Here is a 24,762-nt window from a genome sequence, read left to right on the forward strand (position 1 = left end):
CCCACACAGCGATGAGATTCAAGACTTCCCGATCAGTCCATGCTGGGGCCCTCTTTCTATTCACAGACTGCATGGCCATCACTGCTGGAGAGCTCTGCATCGTTGCCAGTGCTGCTGTGATCGCCACGATGTCCAGACAGGAAATGAGATTCAAACTGGCCAGACAGGAAAAGGAATTCAAATTCAAATTTTCCCGGGGCTTTTCCTGTGTGGCTGGTCAGAGCATCCGAGCTCGTACTGCTGTCCAGAGCGTCAACAGAGTGGTGCACTGTGGGATAGCTCCCGGAGCTATTAGCGTTGATTTCCATCCACACCTAGCCTAATTCGACATGGCCATGTCGAATTTAGCGCTACTCCCCTTGTCGTGGAGGAGTACAGAAGTCGAATTAAAGAGACCTCTATGTCGAACTAAATAGCATTGCAGTGTGGACGGGTGCAGGGTTAATTCGATGTAACGGCGATAACCGACATAAACGCCTAGTGTAGACCAGGCCTAATAGATTAGTAAAACACGATTTCCCTTTACAGAAACCTTGTTGACTTTTGCCCAACAATTTATGTTCTTCTAGGTGTCTGACAATTTTATTCTTTACTATTGTTTCAACTAATTTGCCCGGTACTGACATTAGACTTACCAGTCTGTAATTGCCGGGATCATCTCTAGAGCCCTTTTTAAATATTGGCATTACATTAGCTATCTTCCAGTCATTGGGTACAGAAGCCAATTTAAAGGACAGGTTACAAACCCTAGTTAATAGTTCCGCAATTTCACATTTGAGTTCTTTCAGAACTCTTGGGTGAATGTCATCTGGTCCCGGTGACTTGTTAATATTAAGTTTATCAATTAATTCCAAAACCTCCTCTTGTGACACTTCAATCTGTGACAGTTCCTCAGATTTGTCACCTACAAAATCCGGCTCAGGTTTGGGAATCTCCCTAAGATCCTCAGCCGTGAAAACTGAAGCAAAGAATTCATTTAGTTTCTTCGCAATTACTTTATCGTCTTTAAGCGCTCCTTTTGTATCTCAATCATCCAGGGGCCCCACTGGTTGTTTAGCAGGCTTCCTGCTTCTGACGTACTTAAAAAACATTTTGTTATTATCTTTTGAGTTTTTGGCTAGCCGTTCTTCAAACTCCTCTTTGGCTTTTCTTATTACATTTTTACACTTAATTTGGCAGTGTTTATGCTCCTTTCAATTTACCTCACTAGGATTTGACTTCCACTTTTTAAAAGATGCCTTTTTATCTCTCACAGCTTCTTTTACATGGTTGTTAAGCCACGGTGGCTCTTTTTTAGTTCTTTTACTGTGTTTCTTAATTTGGGGTATACACTGAAGTTGGGCCTCTATTATGGTGTCTTTAAAAAGCATCCAGGCAGCTTGCAGGGATTTCACTTTAGTCACAGTACCTTTTAATTTCTGTTTAACTAACCCCCTCATTTTTGCATAGTTCCCCTGTTTGAAATTAAATGCCACAGTGTTGGGCTGTTGAGATGTTCTTCCCACCACAGGGATGATGAATTCTATTGTATTATGGTCACTATTTCCAAGCGGTCCTGTTATAGTTACCTCTTGGACCAGCTCCTGTGCTCCACTCAGGACTAAATCGAGAGTTGCCTCTCCCCTTGTGGGTTCCCATACCAGCTGCTCCAAGAAGCAGTCATTTAAAGTATCGAGAAATTTTGTCTCTGCATTTCGTTCTGCAGTGACATGTTCCCAGTCAATATGGGGATAATTGAAATCCCCCACTATTATTGAGTTCTTAATTTTGATAGCCTCTCTAATTTCCCTTAGCATTTCATCATCACTATCACTATCCTGGTCAGGTGGTCGATAATAGATCCCTAATGTTATATTTTTATTAGAGCATGAAATTACTATCCATAGCGATTCTATGGAACATGTGTACTCACTTAAGATTTTTACTTCATTTGATTCTACATTTTTTTTCACATATAGTGCCACTCCCCCCCACACGACCTGTTCTGTCCTTCCGATATATTTTGTACCCTGGAATGTTTTTGTCCCATTGATTGTCCTCAGTCCACCAGGTTTCTGTGATGCGTATTATATCAATATCCTCCTTTATCACAAGGCACTCTTGTTCACCCATCTTATTATTTAGACTTCTAGCATTTGTGTACAAGCACTTTAAAAACTTGTCACTGTTTATTTGTCTGCCCTTTTCTGATGTGTCTGATTTTTTTATGTGAACGTTTCTCATCTGATCTGGCCCTTACATTATCCTCTTCCGTCCTCTGCTCCTGACTATAACCTAGAGAATCTCTATCAATAGACTTTCCTCTAAGAGAAGTCTCTGTCCGATCCACATACTCCTCTGCAGCAGTCGGCTTTCCCCCATCTCCTAGTTTAAAAACTGCTCTGCAACCTTTTTAATGTTAAGTGCCAGCAGTCTGGTTCCACTTTGGTTTAGGTGGAGCCCATCCTTCCTGTATAGGCCCCCCCCATCCCAAAAGTTTCCCCAGTTCCTAATGAATCTAAACCCCTCTTCTCTACACCATCGTCTCATCCACGCATTGAGACTCTGAAGCTCTGCCTGCCTACCTGGCCTTGCGTGTGGAACTGGGAGCATTTCTGAGAATGCCACCATAGAGGTCCTGGATTTCAGTCTCTTCCCTAGCAGCCTAAATTTGACCTCCAGGACATCTCTCCTACCCTTCCCTCTGTCATTGGTACCTACATGTACCACAACCACCAGCTCCTCCCCAGCACTATACATCAGTCTATCCAGATGCCTCGAGAGATCCGCAACCTTCGCACCAGGCAGGCAAGTCACCATACGGTTCTCCCGGTCATCACAAACCCAGCTATCTATGTTTCTAATGATCGGATCTCCCATTACTAACACCCTGCCTTTTCCTAGCGACTGGAGTTCCCTCCCCCGGAGAGGTAACCTCAGTGCAAGAGGATACCCTAACACCATCTGGAAGGAGGGTCCCAACTATGGGAAGGTTTCCCTCTGCTCCCATTGACTGTTCTGCTTCCCTGGGCCTTTCATCCTCCTCAACACCGCAGGGGCTGTCTGACCAGAGGTGGGACATTCTACAGTGTCCCGGAAAGCCTCATCAACATACCTCTCTGCCTCTCTTAGCTCCTCCAGTTCCGCCACCCTGGCCTCCAAAGCCTATACGCGGTCTCTGAGGGCCAGGAGCTCCTTGCACTGAATGCACACATACAACACCTGCCCACAGGGCAGGTAATCATACATGCTGCACTCAGCGCAATAAACTGGATAGCCCCCATTCTGCTGCTGTGCTTCTGCCTACATTGTCTCCTGCAGCTACCTAGTTAATGAAAGGGTTTTGTTTAAATCAAGAAGTTTTGGATGTAGTTTAATTTACAGGTTTTAAAGGACAGCAAGTGAACCTTGCCCCTTCCCACTCCCCTTCCAAACTCCCTTGCGAAACTCCCTGTTAGCAGTCCCTGTTCACAAAAAAAAAACAAAAAAAAAAACCCTAGGCTGTCCTGTAGAAAATTAAACACAACAATTCTAGCCACAAGACAAAACACCACTTCCACAGCTTCTTGGTGCAAAATGCAATGTATACTGGTGAAGCTTCTGGGTCATTGAACTAAGGGCAGAAATAACAAGGCGTTTTAATAAAATATAAACACTCAGTAAGGCACCTCACTCAAACCTGCCCCTATTCCAACCCCTTCCCCAAATCCCCACCCCAGCCCCACCTCTTCCCCGCCTCCTCCCCTGAACACGCCACGTTCCTGCTCCTCCCTTCTCCCCCGCCCCGGAGTGTGCAAACAGCTGTTTGGCAGTGGTTGGGTGGGAAGTGCTGGGCGGTAGGCGGAGGAGCGTGGACGCAGCGCACTCAGGCCGGGGGGAGGAGGAGGTGAAGAGGGACCATGGCTGCCGGTGGGTGCAAAGCACCCACTAATTTTTCCCCATGGGTGCTCCAGCCCCAGCACACTCATGGAGTTGGGGCCTAGGGTGGGCTGCAGGAAATAACTCTGTAAGCTGCATACCACATGTTTGAGACCCCTGGCTTAACCCTTGTTCTGTAGTGGCAAGCTGTAGATGGAAAGGCTTGTCAGGCTGGGGATATGCAAGCGCCGGAGCGTACACTAAAGCTTGCTTAATCTTGCATACCGCCTCTTGTTCCTGTTCTCCCCATGCCCAATCCCCACCTTTTCTTAGGAGGGCGTAGAGGGGATGAGCGATTTCAGCGTAGCCGTCAATAAAGTCTCTGGAGAATCCTACCAGGCCTAAAAAGGATCTCAGAGAAGAAATGTCCCTGGGCGCTGGCAGCTTACAGATGAGATCAACTTGATTTGCGTCTAAAATATGTTACCTGCTGCTTTACCAGCTGTGCCTTGTATGGACTTATATTAAAAACCCAGTCTGTTGGATGACTCTCAGCATCTCATCTAAAACCATCAGGTTTTCTTCTTGCGACTTAGTGGCAACTAGGATGTTGTTCACATAACTAATCTCCTTATCCTTGTGGGCAAGATCTTTCCACATCCTAGTTATGAAGCGGTGGCATAACAGGGGCGCATTGTGGTAGCCTTGGGGTACCCTTGTAAAAGTTACTTGTTGGTTATCAAAGTTGAAAGCAAATTTATACCAACTACTGCGATTCAAGGGTATTGAAAACAAGGCATTGGTAAGATCAATAACAGAGAACCGCTGCGCTCCTGCCACTATTGCTGCCATGATTTCAGGGAATTTGACTACTACGGGTGCTAATCTCAGTGTAACTTGATTTAGGGCTCGATAAGCAACTGTCAACCTACAAGTGACTGTCTGCTTTAAGCACCAGCCAGATCAGGGCATTACAGACGCAGGCAGTTTCAATTAGAACTCCCAGTGCCTTTAAAGAGTCTATGGTGCTGCAGATCCCCTCCTGGGCCTCTCGTGAGTATTTTTATATTGCCTTTGGGGCCTCGGGTCTGGATCCTCTACCATAACCTCTGCCTGTATCTTGCCACAGTCTAATTTGTTTTTAGCAAATGCATTAGGGTACTTGTCGGTAATTTCAGCAATGTCCAGTTCCCAAAGAGGCTTTTCTAAACTGGTTGGGACTTTCAGCACACTCACCTGTGTGAAACATGCACTTTGACACCTCCTTCCCCATTCTGACTTTGGGCAAGCATTTGATTCGGGAGGTCTACTATGACATTTAACCTTTTTAATAAAATAATAAAGCCCAGGATGCCATGCCCATCTAGTTTTTGTATTTCGAGGGAGGCCTCCACCATCAATGTCCCAACTATGCATTGAATGGGCTGCAAGAATGGCACTGTGCTTTCTTTCCTGTTATAGCTTTCAAGCCCTTTAACCTCTTGGATTGGTAGTTGTTTAGCTAAGGGGGCAGCCCTTGTGCAAATGATTGACATAGTGGCTCCAGTATCCAGTAGCATTGTTTGCTGAATGTGTCCAAACTCCCTAGCCAGCCAGATGTCAGTGACTGGCTTCCCCCACCTATTGTTGTTAATGGTGGCCACACATGAAGGGAGAGGGAGAGCTTGGCATCCTCAAAATGAGCATTGCGGTGCTCCTGATTTAGTGGGAGCTGCCGCTTCGGCTGCTGGCTGGTCCCCTTCATACCTGGACAGCCTTCTGAATAACTCGTCTGTTGGCAGATGATCAATCTGGTCCCTGGTTTCATAATTTAATAGTCTTTTCCAGAGAACCGACCCGAAACCCCACAATTCATTAGCAGTACCTTGATTGTAATTTGAGTCCCGAGCTTTAACGTATTTGTTGTTATTGTTCTTATCTTTAAAATCATTGCCCTTTTTGTAATCAACACCCTGAACGGGAGAAACCTTTTTCTTGTCACCTGAGCTGGGATAAGCTTCCCATTGCAGTTCATATGCCTCCCTAGCTCGGCTTTCCAGCTCTTTTAGGCCAACAATTCAAGGGTTGGCAGATCCCATGGTAGCTGGAAGTAGACCCTGCATGAACATTTCCCTGAAATCAGGGGTGTTACAAGTGGCTATGCCATTGACAATAGGTGACATACCTGGAACTTTTCAAGACGTTCAGAAGATTTTTGCTTTTCTGAATACATTTTACCCAACACATTTTCATAAGGATAATTCAGTTTTATCACAGCTAAGTATATTTCTACTAGTTCATCAACACTGGTGTAAGGGTGTGGACTCACCCCTGCGGCGCCTCCTGCTGGTCGTCCATGGGAATTAGCTCGTCCCAGCTCCGGAGCGGCCTCTGCAGGCTGGTGATCTGCCTGCCCCTTGGCCCCCGTGTCCCTCCTAGGACCCTGGTGCCCCTTTCTCTGGGTTGCTGTCCCCCTGGCAGTACCCCCACACTCTGGGTCTCCCCACCCAGGGGAACCCCCACCCACTAACCCCACCTCGCCTCAGTGTAAGGCTACTGCCAGTCACCATCTAGCCCCACTCCCTGGGGCTGACTGCAGTATAAGCCACTCATCATATCCGAAGTTGGGTTTGGACCTGCTGCCTTTGCCTACCCCTGGGCTGCCCTCTGCAACCCCCAGTACCTGTTGGCCTAATGCTAGGCCGCAGCCTGGGGCTTTCCAGGCTGGAGCCTTCCCAGCTCCTCTGCCTTTCCCCAGTCCTGCTCCACTCAGGTACCCTGTCTCTAGCTCCCTGCAGCCAGGCTCTTCTCTCTCTACAGGCAGAAGGAGACTGTTTGACCTCTGGCTCACAGCCTTTTTATACCGGCCAGCTGTGGTCTGACTGGAGTGTGGCCCAGTTGCGGCTGCTTCCCCAATCAGCCCAGCTTTTCCCCTGCCACAACCCTCTCCAAGGGCTGTTCCAACCCTGTCAGGGCTGGAGCGGGTAGCCACCCCGCTACAACTGGCCATTTGGACTTCATTGGGTAAGGCCCCAAACTCATAATCATTCATACACTCCTGAATTATTGTTATGGTGTTCTCTTTGCTTAGGCCAGCTGTACTATTTAGCTTAACTAACCAATCCAGGGCCCTTTCTTTATTTAACGGGCCCATTTGTTTGCCTATCGCCCTGGCCTGTTCCGGCCCTAAGGCTCAGATGTCATAACAGGTCTCTGGTGGCCTATTGAGCCCATAGTGCACCACATTGGGAGTGATGATGTAACGGGGGTAAGAGAGGTGGTGAAATAAAAGGGAGATAGAGGGAATCGTAGAGATACCTTTACAGTAGACAGGTCTTTTTCACTGGCACCCAGGGTCTGTCATCTGTGAAGTGTCTTTCTGGCTCACTCCTCCCACCTATGTACGTGTGTATGCAGGGAAAGAAGAGGAGAGAAACAACGCTCTTTGAAAACATAAACGGTTTATTTGGGAATAGCAACAAAGATAGAAAAAGGGAAAACTAGTAACCATAAACAGATAACAAACAGTGGCAGTTGCCCCTATGGGTATTAAACCTGGGCCCCAAATATCCCTCCCGTGGTAACACAGCAAAATAAAGGAAACCAAAATATCCCAATACTCTACTCTGTCAGAGGCTTCTGGGCAGATGATGTTAAAATGCTGTTTCTTTCATAGCTGGTGTTTGGAGGGCCCTGGACCTCAAATCCCCTGACGACCGATTTCAGAACGAGGCGAGAGGAACACAGGATTGGACTGGATCCAGAACCAGGTAAGTTGGTGACTCTGGATATGCAAGATACCGGACAGATTAAGTTCGATTAGATAGTATACGCCCTCCTTGACAACGCTGGTCTCTTGGTCCGTCGCCGTGCAAAGGAACCGCACTCGACTGCCTCTTGGATGGACAGTGACAGCTAACAGTCATGGAATCCTTTTTAAAAGCACCAGGGTGCCAAAGTTCCACAGTGACTCCTGCTGGAACTGGATTTCACACGAGAGTCTGTCAGCTTTTTCCGACCTTAGCGCAACGCGCGCGAAAATGTCCAAGAAGACATAACTTTACCCGAACATTGAACAATTGTCATAACTATTAATACACACAGTACTAAAACATCATAGAGCACACGACACATACGTTTTCATCCAACAATGGGTGCCACTGAAGGGAGTCTTCTCCCCTCCTCGTATGCCTGTGGTTCTAACCCTTCTTCAGGGGCAGTTGGTGGAGTGTAACTGTCAGTGTACTCATGCAGTGCTGTACCTTTTTCAAACCTACCACTAGACTATCACTAGACTCATAGCCCTATCACTAGACTCATAGCCCCGCAAAGGGTCTGTGTGTATTGCACTAATGACCCTTTGGTTTTTCTGCAGCTGATCTTTCAAATTTTGGATTTTCTGATTACAGATAACATGATTCCCAGTTCCTTTTTTTTCTTTCTTAACTTCCTTTACTAGTTCTCTCATCCTGGGAATCTTCAAGCTTTTTAGATAGAACATAATTTTCCTTTTCTTTCTTTAATAAGCTGCTATTCAGTTCTTTTAACTACTCCTCAAGCTGATTTATCTGCAGTGTCTGATTGAGAACCTGTGCTGATGCTGTGTTATGTTTTGCTGTAAGCTTTTCTATTTCAGCTTCCTTCTCAGTAAGGTGGCTTTGAGTTTTGGAAGCTGCTTCCTGATGGATTTTTAACTGTTTGCCTAATTCTTTTGCCACCATGACTAATCCATAAATCAAAGCTCTTTTCTTTGCCTTTTTCTTGGGAGTGGGTTTGGAAACCATGAATCTTTCCCAGGTCTTACATAATTAGCTTAAGGCATCCTCCCCCGAAAATAGACCCTCTGCACACAGGTTCTGTTTTTTCCCGAATAAATGTACACAGTACTCAGAGTTTTTATTTGTCTGCCTTGTCCAACCTGTGATGACAAAGATTTTCTCTGCCATCTTACCCTTAGCAATAGCTGGTGCCCTACCCACCGAAACACTCAGACACTAATGACTTCAGACAGCACCCGGAGTCCGAGTCTGCTTGTGCCCACCGGGCTGGCTTCCAGACATGGCTTTATCCACACCTCTGGGCCCACCTGACAATTAAGTGAGAAGGCTGGGATGTGGCTCACATTCACTGGACCTCAGTGGTCGGAATACTAAACGGTTCTCGCCCGAGTCTCACTGAGAGAGCCACGCCCGCCGAACTTCCACGATCAGGACTGACCAGGTCTGTGGATCCGAAAGCCAGGGCTCTACGCTCATCGGGCCTTTCGGCTGGGTGAAACAGCTCACCTAAACAGTTCCCACTATGCTAAGCTTGTTCCCTCCAGGTGAAGAGAAGACAGCTCAGTAGCTATCCCTTTCCTTCCCAAGGTCTAGGGACCTTTATGTTCAAACCAATCTGAGTAAATAATAAGGTAAGAAGTGGGCAACTTAAAAAGGGTTCCAAGGTGACTGCAGTGGCAGTTGGTATTGCAATTAACGTGGCAGCTAATGGATTTTAAAGCTGGGTCCTGCCGCTTTGTTCGCCAAATCTATTGTCCTCTTAATTTATAACAGCAGTTGAAAACTAATAAATCAGAGATTGGTGTTTGCACCCAGATGCAGTATCAATCACCTGTTAAAAATCTTCATTACCCACCCACCTTCCCAGGTGAGTGAAAACTGAACCCAGATTGAAGGTGCAAATCAAAATTATGTTATTTAAGGAAACAAACACAACTGGGAACCAAGGGGATAAACAGAGAGAGAACAGTAAAATAACTCAGTGGTTTTGAACCAATTGGGCTTGAAGCCCGGCTCAGCCCCGGCTCCTGTATGACCCTTAACAAGCTATGAGTATCTGTAATAAAGTCCATTTTTATACTTGCAGGTTGATGTAAATATCTCATGATTGGACAGCAGACACCTGGTCTCAACCCAGGTTATTGCAGCGGCCGTTAGGTTCCGGACCTTCTACTGCTGAAGATGGTGTCTAGCAGGAGGAACACAGAATCTGATGGAGCAGGTGGAACAGCTCAGGACACTCCTCGATGATCTGCAGGTGAGTATCGATGACAGATGTTGACTCTCGGAACGGGTCCATATAATCGGATTGCAGGCTGCCTCTGTGGCAGATAGCATTTGTGCTGGGCGCGGCGGCCTTATATAGACTTTAGCATGCAAAAACCCTAAGGCGAGAGACCCTTCTGGCATCTTCCCTTCCTTTCCCGCCATTAGGGAAAGGGGGCCTCAAAGTTCGATACAGAAAAGCTTACATTATGGAGTCCAACAACTGTTTAGCCATATTCAAAATGACAAAGCCAACAAAATGACGTCCATTGCCCTAAGTGTACAAAAGCATCAGATAAACCATATATAAACAGCACATTAACATGCCATAATACAGAAACTTACAGAACATTACAGAAACCTCAAATAAAGTCCTACAGTGGAACTCTGCCAGAGAATGTTGTGAAGGCCGAGACTATAACAGGGTTAAAAAAAAAGAACTAGATAAATTCATCAAGGATAGTTTCATCAATGGCTATGAGCTAGGATGGGCAGGGATGGTGTCCCTAGCCTCTGTTTGCCAGAAGCTGGGAATGGGCAACAGAGGATTGATCACTGGTGTTATTCATTCCCTCTGGGGCACCTGGCATTGGCCACTGTCAGAATACAGGATACTGGGCTAGATGAACAGTATGGCCGTTCTTATGTTCTTAGAACAACAGTTATGGTGTTACCCCAAGATTTGGACCCAAGGCACTCCAATACTGGCTTGCCTATAACAATAAATTGATTGTCAATCTATTTTGTCCAAATGGGTAATAAGGTGGTGACCCACCCTAGAGGAATTGCCAGGGTTTTACTAGGGGGCTTATCTCCGACCCGCAGAGGACTCCCCAGAGCAGTCTGATCCTGCTAAGTCTTGGAAGGACATGGATACAGCCCTTCGCTCAAAAGATTGACATACAAGCAGTAATTCTTCGAAAACAAAGTATCATCTTTTTTTTAAAGGAAATAAGTTGTATATTTAATAAAGTCAGAAAGAGTACATTATATTCTAAAAAATAACATTTTAAATGGCATAATAAAAAATAAAAGATACAGATATTATAAGAACGGCTATGCTGGGTCAAATCAAAGGTCCATCTAGCCAAGTATCCTGTCTTCCAACAATGGCCAATGCCAAGTGCCCCAGAGGGAATGAACAGAACAGGTCATCATCAAGTGAGCCATTCCCTGTTGCTCATTCCCAGCTTCTGGCAAACAGAGGCTAGGAATCATAGGAAACATAGCATACATAGACCATATAGCAGTTATAATGTGATACTTAAGGCATATAGAGATCTCTCATACACATGCATAGAGTCCTAATGCAATGTTATTATACAGTATCGCAGTTGCTTACAAAATAACAAGCAGAGCTTCTATACACTTATACAAGAATGCATTAAAAGTTTATATATTGAAAAGGCATTACAATTTAACATTACCATGCTGTGAGCAGTGGCTAAACGATCATAGAATGGGGTTGGGTGGATCACACTCAGAAACAGACAGCTTTATTTACAGGCATACCCAGTCATTCTTTTAAAATAGATATAAAATCACACTTCTTCTACAATCCCTCTGGATCATCTCAGTCCTTCTGCCTGTTGCCTGCAATCTTCTCCTGCTGCTGCTGCTGCTTTTCTCTGCTCTTTGATCTTTCCTTTTCATTGTCTTCTTCTCTGATCTTCTTCTGCTGTTCCTTCTCTGATCTTCTCCACCCACACCCACCAGCCTGTCAGCATCTCCTTAGATTCAGTTTTTGCCCTTCTCTGATTGGTTGATCTTTTAAGCTCAGTAATTAGCCTGCGTGGGCGGCAACTGTTCAACCAATCAACTCTGCCTGTCGTTCAAACTTCTCCTCCTTCTAACCCCTCCCTTCAGGTGTTTTGGAGTGAGTTGAGTCATCTCTGTTTGAACTTTATTTCACTCCTGTTTCTGATCTGCTATTGGTCAATGTAGTCTGTGTCCTCCATCTTTGATGTTTTCTAATGTAAAATCAGTGTCGCCGCCGTTTTGGATTTTTAGCTATGGACTAGCATTAAGTATAACTTATCTAAAGCCTCAAATCTAAAACTAACTACTGTTTTATGCAAGCTAAAACATCATGATATTGTCACCACCTTTGTAATGCTAGTTTGGGGAGATACATTTTTAACAACATGTGTCTCCCTCTCTGTCATTGCCTGTCAGTATATCTCTGTCCAGGGTGCTGTGAGAGTTTTTCAGAGCAGCTAAAAAGCAAATTCTTTTGTTACAATCCCCTTCTTCTTGGGTTATAAACTTATTTATCAATCCAGCACTTCATAATTTGGTGAGTCCAATGGGTCTGTGGTCTTGTCCAGTGTGTTGGCTCAAGGCTCAGGAGACCGAACAGACATGTCTTCGTACTGGCACAATTCCTCATTACTCTTGATTCCCACCTTGGTCACACTTGCTTGTGTGCCCAAGTAGTTTTGTTTAATGCTTATGGATTGTATATACTTTAGCTGTCTGAATTTTCATTTAGTCCAGCACACCAAAACAATAAGCATAATTGCCATCAAAACTTGGAAAGCTAAGATTATCACAATAGGATGTAAAATCATATTAAGAAATCCTTGCTGTGGGAGACCATCCCAAAAGCACTTCCCACCAGTTATTTTCAATACTACTTTTTATACGCTCAACTACTTGTTTAATTTTCTTTGTAGAGTGGTGAACAGTAATCGTAACCCTTTGTGCATTCTTCTCAGCTTTTTGTAATTGTTTTTCCAATTCAGGATGATCAATTAATTGCTTAACTAAACTTATCTCAAGTTCTAAAGGTATCTATTTGATCCTTTTATATATCTGATATTGATCCTCAATTTTTCCACTCTCAATTTCAGGTAGTATGAAATTGAAATCACAACCAGTCAGTGAAGTAATATTACAAAAACATTTGTTCTCAAAAGGATTATGAGTTATATTATACATTTGATTCACTTTAAATAATTTATACCAACTTCTAATACATACACATTCTTTTCTAATGTACTGATCCATTAAATAGGAAAGGATTTCACTGATAATAACATTTTCGCCTTTCCTTATTTAAATATATGTCATATGATTGGATCGCATTATTATTATAAATATATCCAATTCCACGTTCCTCCATACCAGGCTCAAGTTTCACCGTTTTCCACATATTGTTCTGTTTTATGGCCCATAATTTGTGTACTATTGGTTGCATTACACTAGTGTTAACATTTAACCCTAGTACTATAATAGGAGATATCCATTCAATTTGAGCTTTAGACGTCATAACTATTTGATTTAGTTGAGGATTGTATGTGAAATTTTCCATTTTCCACGAAGAATATAATTTTTGCTCAGTTTTGGTGGCATGCTTCCATATTATACTTCTTATTTTTAAGGGTAAGATTCCACTCATTCCATCTCATATATTGTCTTTTATTATATCACTGGTCCAAGTCTATGCTTGTATGCATGCTAATGCCAGAGACACATTGCTTTGTAGCACCTCTACTGTATTTAATATGGCTACCTTTTTAATCACAAGATCACTTTTTGAATTTAAGTGCAACCCAGGATCTACCTCAAAGAAAATGTAGAAATAAGTTTGTTATATAAAGCTGAGATCAAGTGCTTAATATACATAATTATACATTTTCCCTACTTACTGAGTCTCAGCGTGACACTTGTGACTGCACATTATATACCAGTGTCTTGAAATTCGGGTTGTAATTTGAAATAGCTAGTCGGATGCAGTCCTGCAGATGAGCATCTGTGAGGCGGGTGCGATACTTGGACTTGATCATCTCCATTTGTGAGAACGCCGTCTCACACAGATAGGTGGAATCAAAGTAAGCTTTCACTTTTAAAGCAAGGACAATAGAAGGGGATACTTTTCTAAGTTTACGAGTCCCCCAAAATCACTGTCTCTTGATCTGGCTTTCAACTCAATATCACTTTGCATGGTAATTATCTCCATATCAATTCCACTACTTTGTAAATCAAACACCTGATGGAATGTCGCAGGCAACCCACCAATGTCTGCTGGAAGGAATGGATTTGTGATACATATGACGATTGACTCCATCATGTCTAATTCTTGAAATTGCCTGTTGAATTAGTCTGCTAATTTGGTCACCTGTGCACAGAACTTTTCTGGGTGGAATCATTTTTCTTTGTCTTCAATTTTTTCTAGTATTTTCTGCAGACTTGAGAAGTGCTGCAGCATTTTATCCTTTAACTGGGAGGACCACAGACCCAGTTTCAATTTGAATGCATTCACCACACTGATCATATGTGATAAGTCTCTGTCCTTTTCTTGCAGTTTGCAGTCCAGCTCGTTCAATTTGGACATTATGTCAGTAAGGAACCCAAAGTCTAGCAGCCATGCATTGACTGACACCTCATTGCACAATTTGTTCCTTGATTTTAGAAAAGTGATGATTTGGGGCATTAGATCCTAAAATCTTTGCAGGACTTTCCCCCTGCTTAACCACCTCACATCTGCATGGAGGAACAGCTCACCATAAGCAGAATCCACATAGTCAAGTAAGGATTTAAACAAGCAGTGCTGGAGGGCTCCTGCTTGAATTGATTCTGACAACGATTTTCATTACATGTGAGAAGTCCATAACTTTACTCACTAGTGCTTGCTGGTGGATTATAAATGGTAATTCACAAATGAAGAAAAATCTGGATCATTTTTGCAAAATGCAATAAAGTCTGCATGTGCACCAAGCATGGCGGGTGCACCATTCGTTGTGATCGAAACCAGTTTCTTGATTGGAATAATTTTCTCAAGCATGTACTTTTTGAATTCGTTGTAGATACCTTCACCTCTTGTTCTCTCTTTAAGGGGCAAAATAGTCAGAAGGAGTGTGCCTTTGGAAATCAAGCACACCAACCTGGGCTTCACCAGCCCCTGTCCCTAGACTAGCCCCTTGCCTCTGTTGTGAGTATCCTACCCCTGGCTCACTACTGACCCCTACAACCGTACTCTGTCTGCCCTGTGCAATGTTTGAATCCTCCCCTCCCTGTTCCAGCACTGGTGCTGAGCCCAACAGGGAGGGGTAAAGGACATTTGCCCCTGCTCTCCCTGCCCATAGCAGGAAAACCCTGAAACCAAATCCCCAAAGCTTCTTCTCACAGCTCAGTTGCTATGAGGGGGGGCTGTGCTCCCTCCCTATACCCAGTGATAGTATCTGACTCAGAGCTGACTCACTAGCTAACTCCTTTTCCCTTTCTGCTACTGCTTTCCTGCTTCTGCCTCTCCCTCCCTGGAACAGGGGGATCCCCCGCTGCTCTCATTGCCCTGCGTCCATATGGAGCCATGCTGACTCGCCTGCTGGAGTCCTCTGATCCCTGCTGCTGCTCTGCCTGGTCTGGGGAAAAGGGGCTCCTCCTGGCATGCTTGCCCTTTTGAACTCCACAGCCCTTCCGGTCCATGGGGATGAGTCAGTGTCCCCATGCTGACCCACTCTCTCTTTTGCAGCAGCTTCTGAGCCTCGCTCCCTGTCCTGGCCGTACGGCACTATTCCCTCTCCCTGATCTGATCTGCAACACCTCATGCCCAGGCAGTCATCAGCAGGGCCAGCCTTAAGGCAGGGCAATCCCAGGCGCTTGCCCGGGGGCACCGTAGTTAGGGCATGCCACAATGCAGCCGAGGCAAGGGGCTTCAGCTCCCCATCGCTGCCTGCAGGGTGCAGCCAGTGTGGCAGGAGCACCTGCTTCCCTGCTCGGGAGCAGAGGCCCCCAGCTTACCGCCCCACATGGTTTCCCAGCCCAGCTCCAAGTCCCGCCTCCGCACTCTGTAAGCCAGGAGGCTCTCCCCACCCGACTGTCCCAGCCTGCCATTCCTCCTTCCACGGGCAGCCTGAATGAAAGCGATGCCACCCAATGGAAGCCACGCATGGGATCTAGGTCGGCCAATGGGAGCTGGAAGTTGCTAGCCTCTTCCAGGTTGGGATGGGACGGGAACTAAAACTGTAGGGCAAAGAGACCAGTAAGTCTGGGGGGATCCTAACCCTGTGCCCCAGCTCCCAGGGGGCCCTCCCTGTGCCCCCAGCTCCCAGACCCTTCCAGCTCCTGAGGGGCCTCTCCCTGTGCCCCCAGCTCCCAGACCCTTCCAGCTCCTGAGGGGCCTCTCCTTGTGCCCCCAGTTCCCAGGGCCCCCCTTCTCCCCAGTTTTCAGGGTGTCCCCCAGTCTTCGAGGTCCCCCTCCCACATGCCATACTCTGACACCTCCCCCCATCCCAATGCTCTCCAGCTCTCAGGGGCTCCCCCTTTTTCTTGCTTATCCCAAAGGGAGGTGTCAGTTCTGGGGGTTGTGGATATTTCAGGAGCGATCATACCACCATCACCACCCACCTCAGCTACCTTCAGTGCGCTGGAGCATTTGCATTTTAACCTCCCCCCTCCCCTAATAACCCACCTTCCCTGGGACTGGAGCACTTGAATATTGGGGATGCTCAGTATTGGGGTAGGAAGAGATCTTCCTTTCTGGAGCTCCCATGTCACAGCCCTTCTTCCCCCGGATCCCCACACCAGTGAGACTCTTACCTATACTTCTCTGGTTCCCTCCCCCATTTCTGGGGCTCTCAGAACACCATGCTCCTCTGCTACCACAGCCCTCTGGTGCCCTCCTGTCACTGCGCCTCCGCTTGGGCTGCTGACCCTCTGGGGCTTTGGCAGAGAAGCTGGATGTCGTGCTGAGTGGGAGAGGTTGGGAGGTGCAGGAGAGGTATGACTCTGCCCCAGTGCCTGTTCACCCTGTCGGAGTGCAGAAGATCGCTTACTATATCATCTTGGCTGTCCTGCTCAATGACAGATGAAGGGATCCCTATAGCACTGGCTGAAGGAGTCAAAGTGATTGCTGTGGAGTTTCCTATGATGCCCATGTCACTGTGCCTCACTGTACCAAATTCAGGACAAAGTGCTGAGATATAGGGCAGACACACCCCAAAGCTGGTGGTTATTCTCCCATAAGATATATTAGACCAGCAATAAAAGTAAACTTCTGTTTCACCACACTGGCTAACAAGAGATCAGAAAGGCAGTCTCCTTAGGTATTCCAGTCCTTGTATCACCACCAAAAACACTAGACTTAATGATGAGTGGTTATTTAAAACCAATTTTAAAGGGTTCTTCTGATCCCAAAGGACCAGCCACATACCAAAGTCAATATATAACTTAGATCTTACCCAATAATCATGCTGTTGCCAGTTCTTTAATATCTAAAATCTAAAGGTTTATTTATAAAAAGAAAGAAAGGTGAGAGGTGCTGGGTCATCATCCTACCTAACTATTGCAAAAATACTTGGTGTACATTAAATAACACCCTGGTCCCAGAACGTGGCAATACCAAGAGTTAAGAAGCAAACTAAGGAAATTTTGTGTTAAGCTTTAATTTCTTTTCCTATTTGGTTTTGTGTCAGCCTTAATTGTGTCTACAGCTAAATGATTTTTATATAACCTTTAAGGATTTCCTTGGTATTCCCCAACAGTAATATAAATGTTATACTGAACAAAATAAACCAGCAGATGGCACCACTTGCATTGAAATAGAATTTCAAATAGCACATGCTATACAGCAATTTAGAAACTTGGATGGAATCCTGTATACAATCACTTAAGACTCATAATTTCTGTAGTGTAGTGACATTTCTTTGCACCATTCATGAATATCATTACCATGTGCGGCAACCAGGAAATTTACCCTTTGAAAAAAATAAAGGCATCTGAGATCAAAGGGGTATCGCTCGCTCTCTCCTAGCTGCACACATTATTTCTATTAGTATTAAGGGGATTTAGAAACATGAATCAAGCAGAATATGTAACCCTGAGGCATCTGCTTTTGCTCTGAATACTCTGGAGTCTTACTCTGAACCTTTCTATTGAGAACTTAATAGGTTCAAAGATCAACTAAAAATAAAGTAAAATAAAATAAAAACCAGTGTTTTTTTAAGAGGGTTGCAAAAGAAATTTGTGTTTTCCCTCTCTGCTTTGTTTTTTTCTGTGTTAGATTTTATTTTTCTCACTCCCTTCTTTTTCTCTGATCTATCTTTTCATTGGATTTTGTCTATTTCTGCTCCTCTTTCTAACTCTGGAAGCCACAGTGTTTCATTTGATTTGAAATTAGGCAAGTTGAGTTCATTCATCCCTGCTTTTGTGTTCTGAGACCTAGTTTTAAATCAGAGTAGGTCACAACTGAAATGAGTTTTTTTAAAATTGAAATATCTTAAAAGAGATAACCTGTAGTCCATCATTTAGACTTATGATATGATGTTCACTGGGCTGTTCATCAGTCTCAGTGAAATATTTCTCTTTTTTAGTAACTAAGTTTTCCATAACCAGTTTATTAAATGTTCCACCAACTGTCCAGCTAAAAGTGATAAATGTAAAGTGAAAGTATCACAATACAATTGGCTTGAATTTCAGGGTTTTGATCGACTGAAACTGAAGATAAAAAACAGCAGTAATGGGTTTAAGTACAATCTACTGTAGCAAAACTGAAAACTGGAGGAGGAAAGTCGGGTTAGTTGATGTTTATGTATGTACTTTATGCATGATCAACTCAGTAGTTGGGCCCATCTGAAAGTAAATGGGAAGGAGCAGATAGAATACAGTACAAATTATTACTCTAAATCAGGGGTCGGCAACCTTTCCAAAGTTGTGTGCCGAGTCTTCATTTCTTCACTCTAATTTAAGGTTTCGTGTGCCAGTAATACATTTTGATGTTTTTAGAAGGTCTCTTTCTATAAGTCTATAATATATAAATAAACTATTGTTGTATGTAAAGTAAATAAGGTTTTAAAATGTTTAAGAAGCATCATTTAAAATTAAATTAAAATGCAGAGCCCCCCAGAGCGGTGGCCAGGACCCGGGCAGTGTGAGTGCCACTGAAAATCAGCTCGCGTGCCACCTGTGGCACACATGCCATAGGTTGCCTACCCCTGCTCTAAATGCAGTACAGATGGTAGATTAAAAATCATATCTGAAGACTCCCTTTCTGGAAGGGAGGGCAGAAAGTGTTGATATATGCATGAGAAATTATTGTGTATTTTTCTAGCTAACTAGTTTGTCTTCATTGTGGAAGGAAAAATAAGAGCATGAGGTGGAAATAAAATTTGAAAGATCTCAGTTGCTTAACATAGCTCTGTGAGACTAATTTCCTTTGAGGGGATTTTTTTAAACAGATTGTGATATGCTCAACTCCAACCACACTAAGCCTCTTTGGCACTGTGGAAATCTTCGTGGTAAACAGCTTGAAGTGTACCATGATTAGTGGCTAGTATGGCTTGAGAGTCTGATACAAGATTAAATCTTTCTATCTACTTTACTATCAACTGTCCCCATTAATATTGGTCAGCTCTGTCTGTGGTTTCCTTCTAGTGACCTACAAACTCAGATTATTTTTAATCTTTTTATCAACGTTCTGGCACTGCATATGTGGAGTAATTGGCCTGTACAGTCCACTTGCTACAATTAGTCCCAAAAGAAAAGAAAAAATATCAAATGAACCTGTGAAAAACTAACCCATTAAGTCCTGGAACTGAGATCAGATATTTATGGCAATATCTATGAATAGCTAAAAAGAGGTTCAGGAAACTTTGGAGCATCATTGGTATTGAGGTTTTGTTTTTGTCTTTTTCCCCTCACCTCAAATTTCAAAGTGGCAGCGAGAAACATTGTGTGGAAATGGGTGAATTTCCTAGTACAAAATTGAAAGCTAATTGACTGTGTGGCTGACCTGACTCTTCAGTCATGTTTTTGTGGTATTCAGCTATTCTGTCACGGTGTACTGGGAAGTGGGATATCCAAGTTCCACCCCCGCATCCCTCATGGTGATCCTCTGCAATCCTACCTTTACCTCCTCCCTCAGCTGCCTCCACTTCTCTGTGTCCTCTATATTGCTCCCATATCCTCCCAAGGCATTAACCCCATCCCTGAGCTCCCCCTGCAATCTGTCCCTTTCAGCTGGATCAGTTCAGACATACGGATGCCCATCATTTGGTCAGCATAGTTGCACACAAAGATGTCAATAGCTTCTATGTCTTCTGCAAATAAGTTTTCACATCTGCATATGCCACCCTCCTGCTGATCCCTCACTCCAGAACCTGGTATCTGCCATCGTGCTGTGGCACCAGCTGAATGGCATCCATGCCAAGGCTTTATATGTTGTTCAAAGGTGGCACTTTCCTGTGACCACAGATATGTGTGCTATGGAGTGCTCAATACCCAATCCTTGCATGGGGCTCTGTAGGTGCCTTGCCCCTCTCCTGTAGTTGCCTACCTCCAACCATATCTTGGGAGTTGTTGATTGTAAGCAGGGGTAGGTGCCTAGGTGTTGATACAGCCCAGCAACTTAGTTGCATAACTGATATGTGGCTGCTCACCAGGGAAAGGCCTGTGTGTTGACATGCCTAAGTCACTTTGTGGATGAAACGGTTATTCGCCTTCTCTTAACTGTTGTTCTTCAAGATGTGTTGTTCATGTCCATTCCAAGCAGGTGTGCGCACGTCGCGTGCACGCCAGCCGGAAGATTTTCCCATAGCAGTGTCCGTAGGGTCAGCTCCGGCGCCCCCTGGAGTAGCGCCTTTATGGCGCTATATATAGGGGCCAGCCGACCCCCCACCGCCTCAGTTCCTTCTTGCCGATACTCCGACAGAGGGGTAGGAGGGTGGGTATTGGAATGGACATGAACAACACATCTCGAAGAACAACAGTTATGAGAAGGTGAGTAACCGTTTCTTCTTCTTCGAGTGATTGTTCATGTGCATTCCAAGCAGGTGACTCACAAGCCCAAGTCTAGGGTTGGAGGTCACTGCAGACTGGAGGACTGCTCGGCCAAATGCAGCATCCTCCCTAGCGTGGTGCGTAATGGCATAGTGAGCCGTAAAGGTGTGGATCGAGGACCAGGTGGCCGCTCTACAAATTTCCTGTGTTGGGATGTGGTCCAGGAACGCAGCCGAAGAGGCCTGCGCTCTTGTGGAGTGGGCCATGATAGGCGGGGCTGGTACATTGGCCCGACTGTAGCACACCTGGATGCAGGTTCTGATCCAAGCCGAGATCCTCTGTGACGTGACCGGGAGCCCCTTCCTACTGTCAGCCACAGCTACAAAAAGTTGGGTCGACTTCCTGAAGGGTCTCATCCTTTCTATATAAAATGCGAGAGCCCTGCAAACATCCAGAGAATACAGCCTGCGCTCCTTAGCCAAGGAGTGCGGTTTTGGATAAAACACAGGGAGAAAAATGTCTTGACCCATGTGAAACGGGGAAACCACCTTAGGTAGGAACTCAGGATGTGGCCTGAGTTGGACTTTGTCCTTGTGGAAGATGGTGTATGGAGGCTTAGATGTCAGGGTTCTGAGTTCCGATACCCTCAGTGCTGATGTGATAGCCACCAAGAACGCGACCTTATATGAGAGGTATAACAGCGAGCATGAAGCCAGCGGCTCGAACGGGGCCCCCGTGAGGACAGACAGGACCAAATTGAGGTCCCAAGCAGGGACAGGTTGACAGATATGTGGGAACAATCTGTCAAGACCCTTAAGGAATCGTCCAACAAGTGGGTTTGCAAACACTGAGGTCCCCCCCTCTCCAGGGTGGAATGCAGCAAGGTGGACTCAAATCGATGAGAGAGTTAGTCCCAGGTGTCTCAGATGTAGCAAATAGTCCAAGATGAGAGGGATCAGGGCGAGCAAGGGGCCCTGACCGTGCTGTGTAACCCAGAGGCAGAAGCGCTTCCTCTTGGCCAAATACGTAGACCTTGTCGACGGCTTCCTGCTGCCCAACAGCACCTGTCTGTTGGGCAGCCGACCCCCCACCGCCTCAGTTCCTTCTTGCCGATACTCCGACAGAGGGGTAGGAGGGTGGGTATTGGAATGGACATGAACAACACATCTCGAAGAACAACAGTTATGAGAAGGTGAGTAACCGTTTCTTCTTCATGCTTGCTGTTATACCTCTCATAATGTCCGGGGATCTATGGCGTTCCGGACTCGACCTTGCCCTCTCCGGGGCGGGAGTCAACGGGATGGCCGGATGGGTCTGCGGCGCGGGTTGCCCCATAACAATCGTGGACTGCGCCCGACCTTTAGAGTCCCCGTGGGGAGATTGTTTGGTCCGCGGCCTGTTCTTTTTAGCCGGCACCGGCGAAGGAGAGCGGCGTCTTGTCGAAGACGATTTCTTATGCGCTGACTCTCTGCTGTGCCGGGGTCTTGGGGCCTTGGTCTCACGACCTATCTCCGGTGCTGGGGCACTGCACACCGAGGATGAAGTGCTGGGTGCCGGCTCTGAAGGTCCGGGATCCGATTGCTGCCGCAGTGCCGCCTCCATTAGGAGGACTTTAAGTCTCTGCTCTCTATCCTTGAGAGTCCTGGGGCGAAAAGCCCTGCAAATTGGACACCTGTCCCTTTGATGGGTCTCCCCGAGGCACCGCAAGCAGGAAGAGTGCGGATCACTTTTTGGCATAAACTTCCCGCAGTCCCGACAGAGTTTAAACCCTGGGGACCCGGGCATGCCCCAACGGGGTGACGAAAAGTTGGGGAAAACCCCCCCAACTGACACCTAACTATCTAACAGTAACACTAACTACTAACTAATAAACTATGTACAAGAACTATAGAACACTGCCACGATTGCTAAAGAGCAAGAGAAGTTCCAGCTAGCCGTCACCGGCGGTAAGAAGGAACTGAGGCGGTGGGGCGTCAGCTGGTCCCTATATACAGCGCCATAAAGGCACCACTCCAGGGGGCGCCGGAGCTGACCCTACTGACGCTGCTAAGGGAAAATCTTCCGGCTGGTGTGCATGCGGCGCACACACACCTGCTTGGAATGCACATGAACAATCACTTGAAGAAAAACTAGCCTTAGGTCTCTGTTGCACATGGGGTGGGGGGTCGGGTGAGGGTAGTGGAAGGGTTTGGTGTCCATGTCCAGCAGTACCACCTAGTGGTGATACTCTGGGCTGTGTTGCCAAGTAGCAAGAGTCAATAGCTGTGTCACTCAGAGGTGAGAGGCGATGACCTGGGATAGGAGAACCCAGGCCCTCCCAGCTCCACCAAGTTCTAGCCCAAAGCCCAATGAAATATAATTCAAAATATGTGGCGTGGGGAAGTGGGGCCCTGTGTGCCTTCTTCCCAGGCCACTTCCTACCCCAGCTCTGGTTCCTCTGCAGGTACCATTGGTTTCCTTCTGAGTCCACCCTGGAGTCCTTTCTGGTTACGGTCTGGCGTGTCTTCCTCCCTTGGTCGGGGCTCGTCGTTGCTGAAGGACCTGCGGCAGCTTGGCTGTGGGGCCTAGTCCTGGCCATCTGGGGCCCTGGCAGCTTCTCTGTAGGAGCCTGATATACACAACTGCTCTCTTGTTCGGTTTGCCTAGGCTGAGCTGAGCTGCTCCCTTTTGAAGTCAGCCTCCATTGTGAGCATGTCCAGCAGGAGCAGCTGACTGGGACTTTCTGGGCCCACAGCAGCTCTTTAACCTTTCCCTATCTGTACACCCCACAACAATCCCCCAGAATAATTGTTTGTTTATAAGCACATCAAAGATGTATGTGGTATTTTCCATTCTTGGAGTTTTGGAAGTCTTTATTTACTACAGGATAAGAGGTAGAGGTAGAAAGAGGTAACAATAAAGGGCAACAGTAGGCAGTTGATTTACAAGTCAAACCTAGTTGCTGAGCAACCTGGCAGAAGTGGGTCTTTAAGAGGGATGTGGACAGTCTAGGAACTTCCAGATGAACTCAAGGCAGTCATACAGTGTATGGGATGTTGCTTAGGAGAAAGGATGGAAGTAATTGTGTGAGAAGCTGACAAATGGGCAGACAAATATGGTAACACTGAAAAAAATGAGGTGATGACAGTTCAACTAGGAAAAATAAATAAGGTAGGGGAAGAGGGCAGAGTTCTCTAGAGCTTTGGAGATGGTGACAAGAACTGATGTCAACCCTGTCAGGTAACTGAGTGGATGACTATAGACCAGCTGCCCTGTCTCCCCAGCCCAGAAAGGACTAACACCATGCCCAGAGTCTTTTCAAGCTCATCCTACAGGGCACAGGTTATTATTTGAAGACAAAACAGTTCAAGATGATGCACTAGCATAATTGCTCTATCTTTTTTCAAACACCACATATCAATCCATTTTACGTACTGTACAACAGTACAGTGCAGCTACTACTAAACTATTATCTTGCAAATAAGAATCTACTTTCTAATCTACTGAACAAACAGAACCACTGACAACACAAAGGCACTCTCCTTTGCAATCTTTAGACAGCAATTGTTTGCTCAGATCGTATCACAAAGGTGTGAAAGCAAGTGTTTTGTGTGAAACTTCAGATGTTTCATATTGCTTACCACTGTGTTTCAAAATATACCACACTTTGGTAGATTTTAGAAAAACATACACTGTACATTTTAATAATTTGTGGTTTTCATAATAGTTTCCATACCCTTGCTGATGATTATGTTTATTTTGTTTTACAATATATTTATTGTGTTGCCATATTTTTCTTGTATAGAATTGTGCTTGACAATGTTTTTGTGCCATTACTTGAAAATAAGCCTTTTTCTTAATATAACAAATTTGGGGCACAGCACAGACAAATTTTCAGCAGGTGAAGTTGCAGTATGGGTACCCCCTGCAGATGCACGGAAAGAATTCTTGTGAATCATAGGTGATGTGCACCACATGGGGCATCAGGGTCCAGTGCCACTGTTAGAAAGATAAAAGAAACTGGTGTGGTAGCCTGGAATACAAAGTGATGTAGAAAGATACTGTGACAATTGTCTAGTATATACTAAGAATAACCCTCCTGGAAAGAAGGAAAAGGGTTTTCTCAGACCACCAATTCATGTTGAGGGCCCTTGGGAGAGATTACAAATTGATTTTGTGGGCCCCCTCAGCAAAAACTAAGAATGTG

General features: G+C 45.5%; 1 long non-coding RNA gene across 1 annotated transcript; it reads left to right on the forward strand.

Annotated features, from left to right (window-relative positions):
* Positions 1-7,290: 7,290 nt before the first annotated feature.
* Positions 7,291-14,606, forward strand: LOC128833103 (uncharacterized). Its single transcript, XR_008444111.1, has 3 exons — positions 7,291-7,586; positions 9,682-9,852; positions 14,167-14,606. It is a non-coding gene; the product is annotated as an uncharacterized LOC128833103 (long non-coding RNA).
* The last annotated feature ends 10,156 nt before the right edge of the window (positions 14,607-24,762 follow it).

This window comes from Malaclemys terrapin, chromosome 2, assembly GCF_027887155.1.
Source record: "Malaclemys terrapin pileata isolate rMalTer1 chromosome 2, rMalTer1.hap1, whole genome shotgun sequence".
NCBI classification, from domain to species: Eukaryota; Metazoa; Chordata; order Testudines; family Emydidae; genus Malaclemys; species Malaclemys terrapin.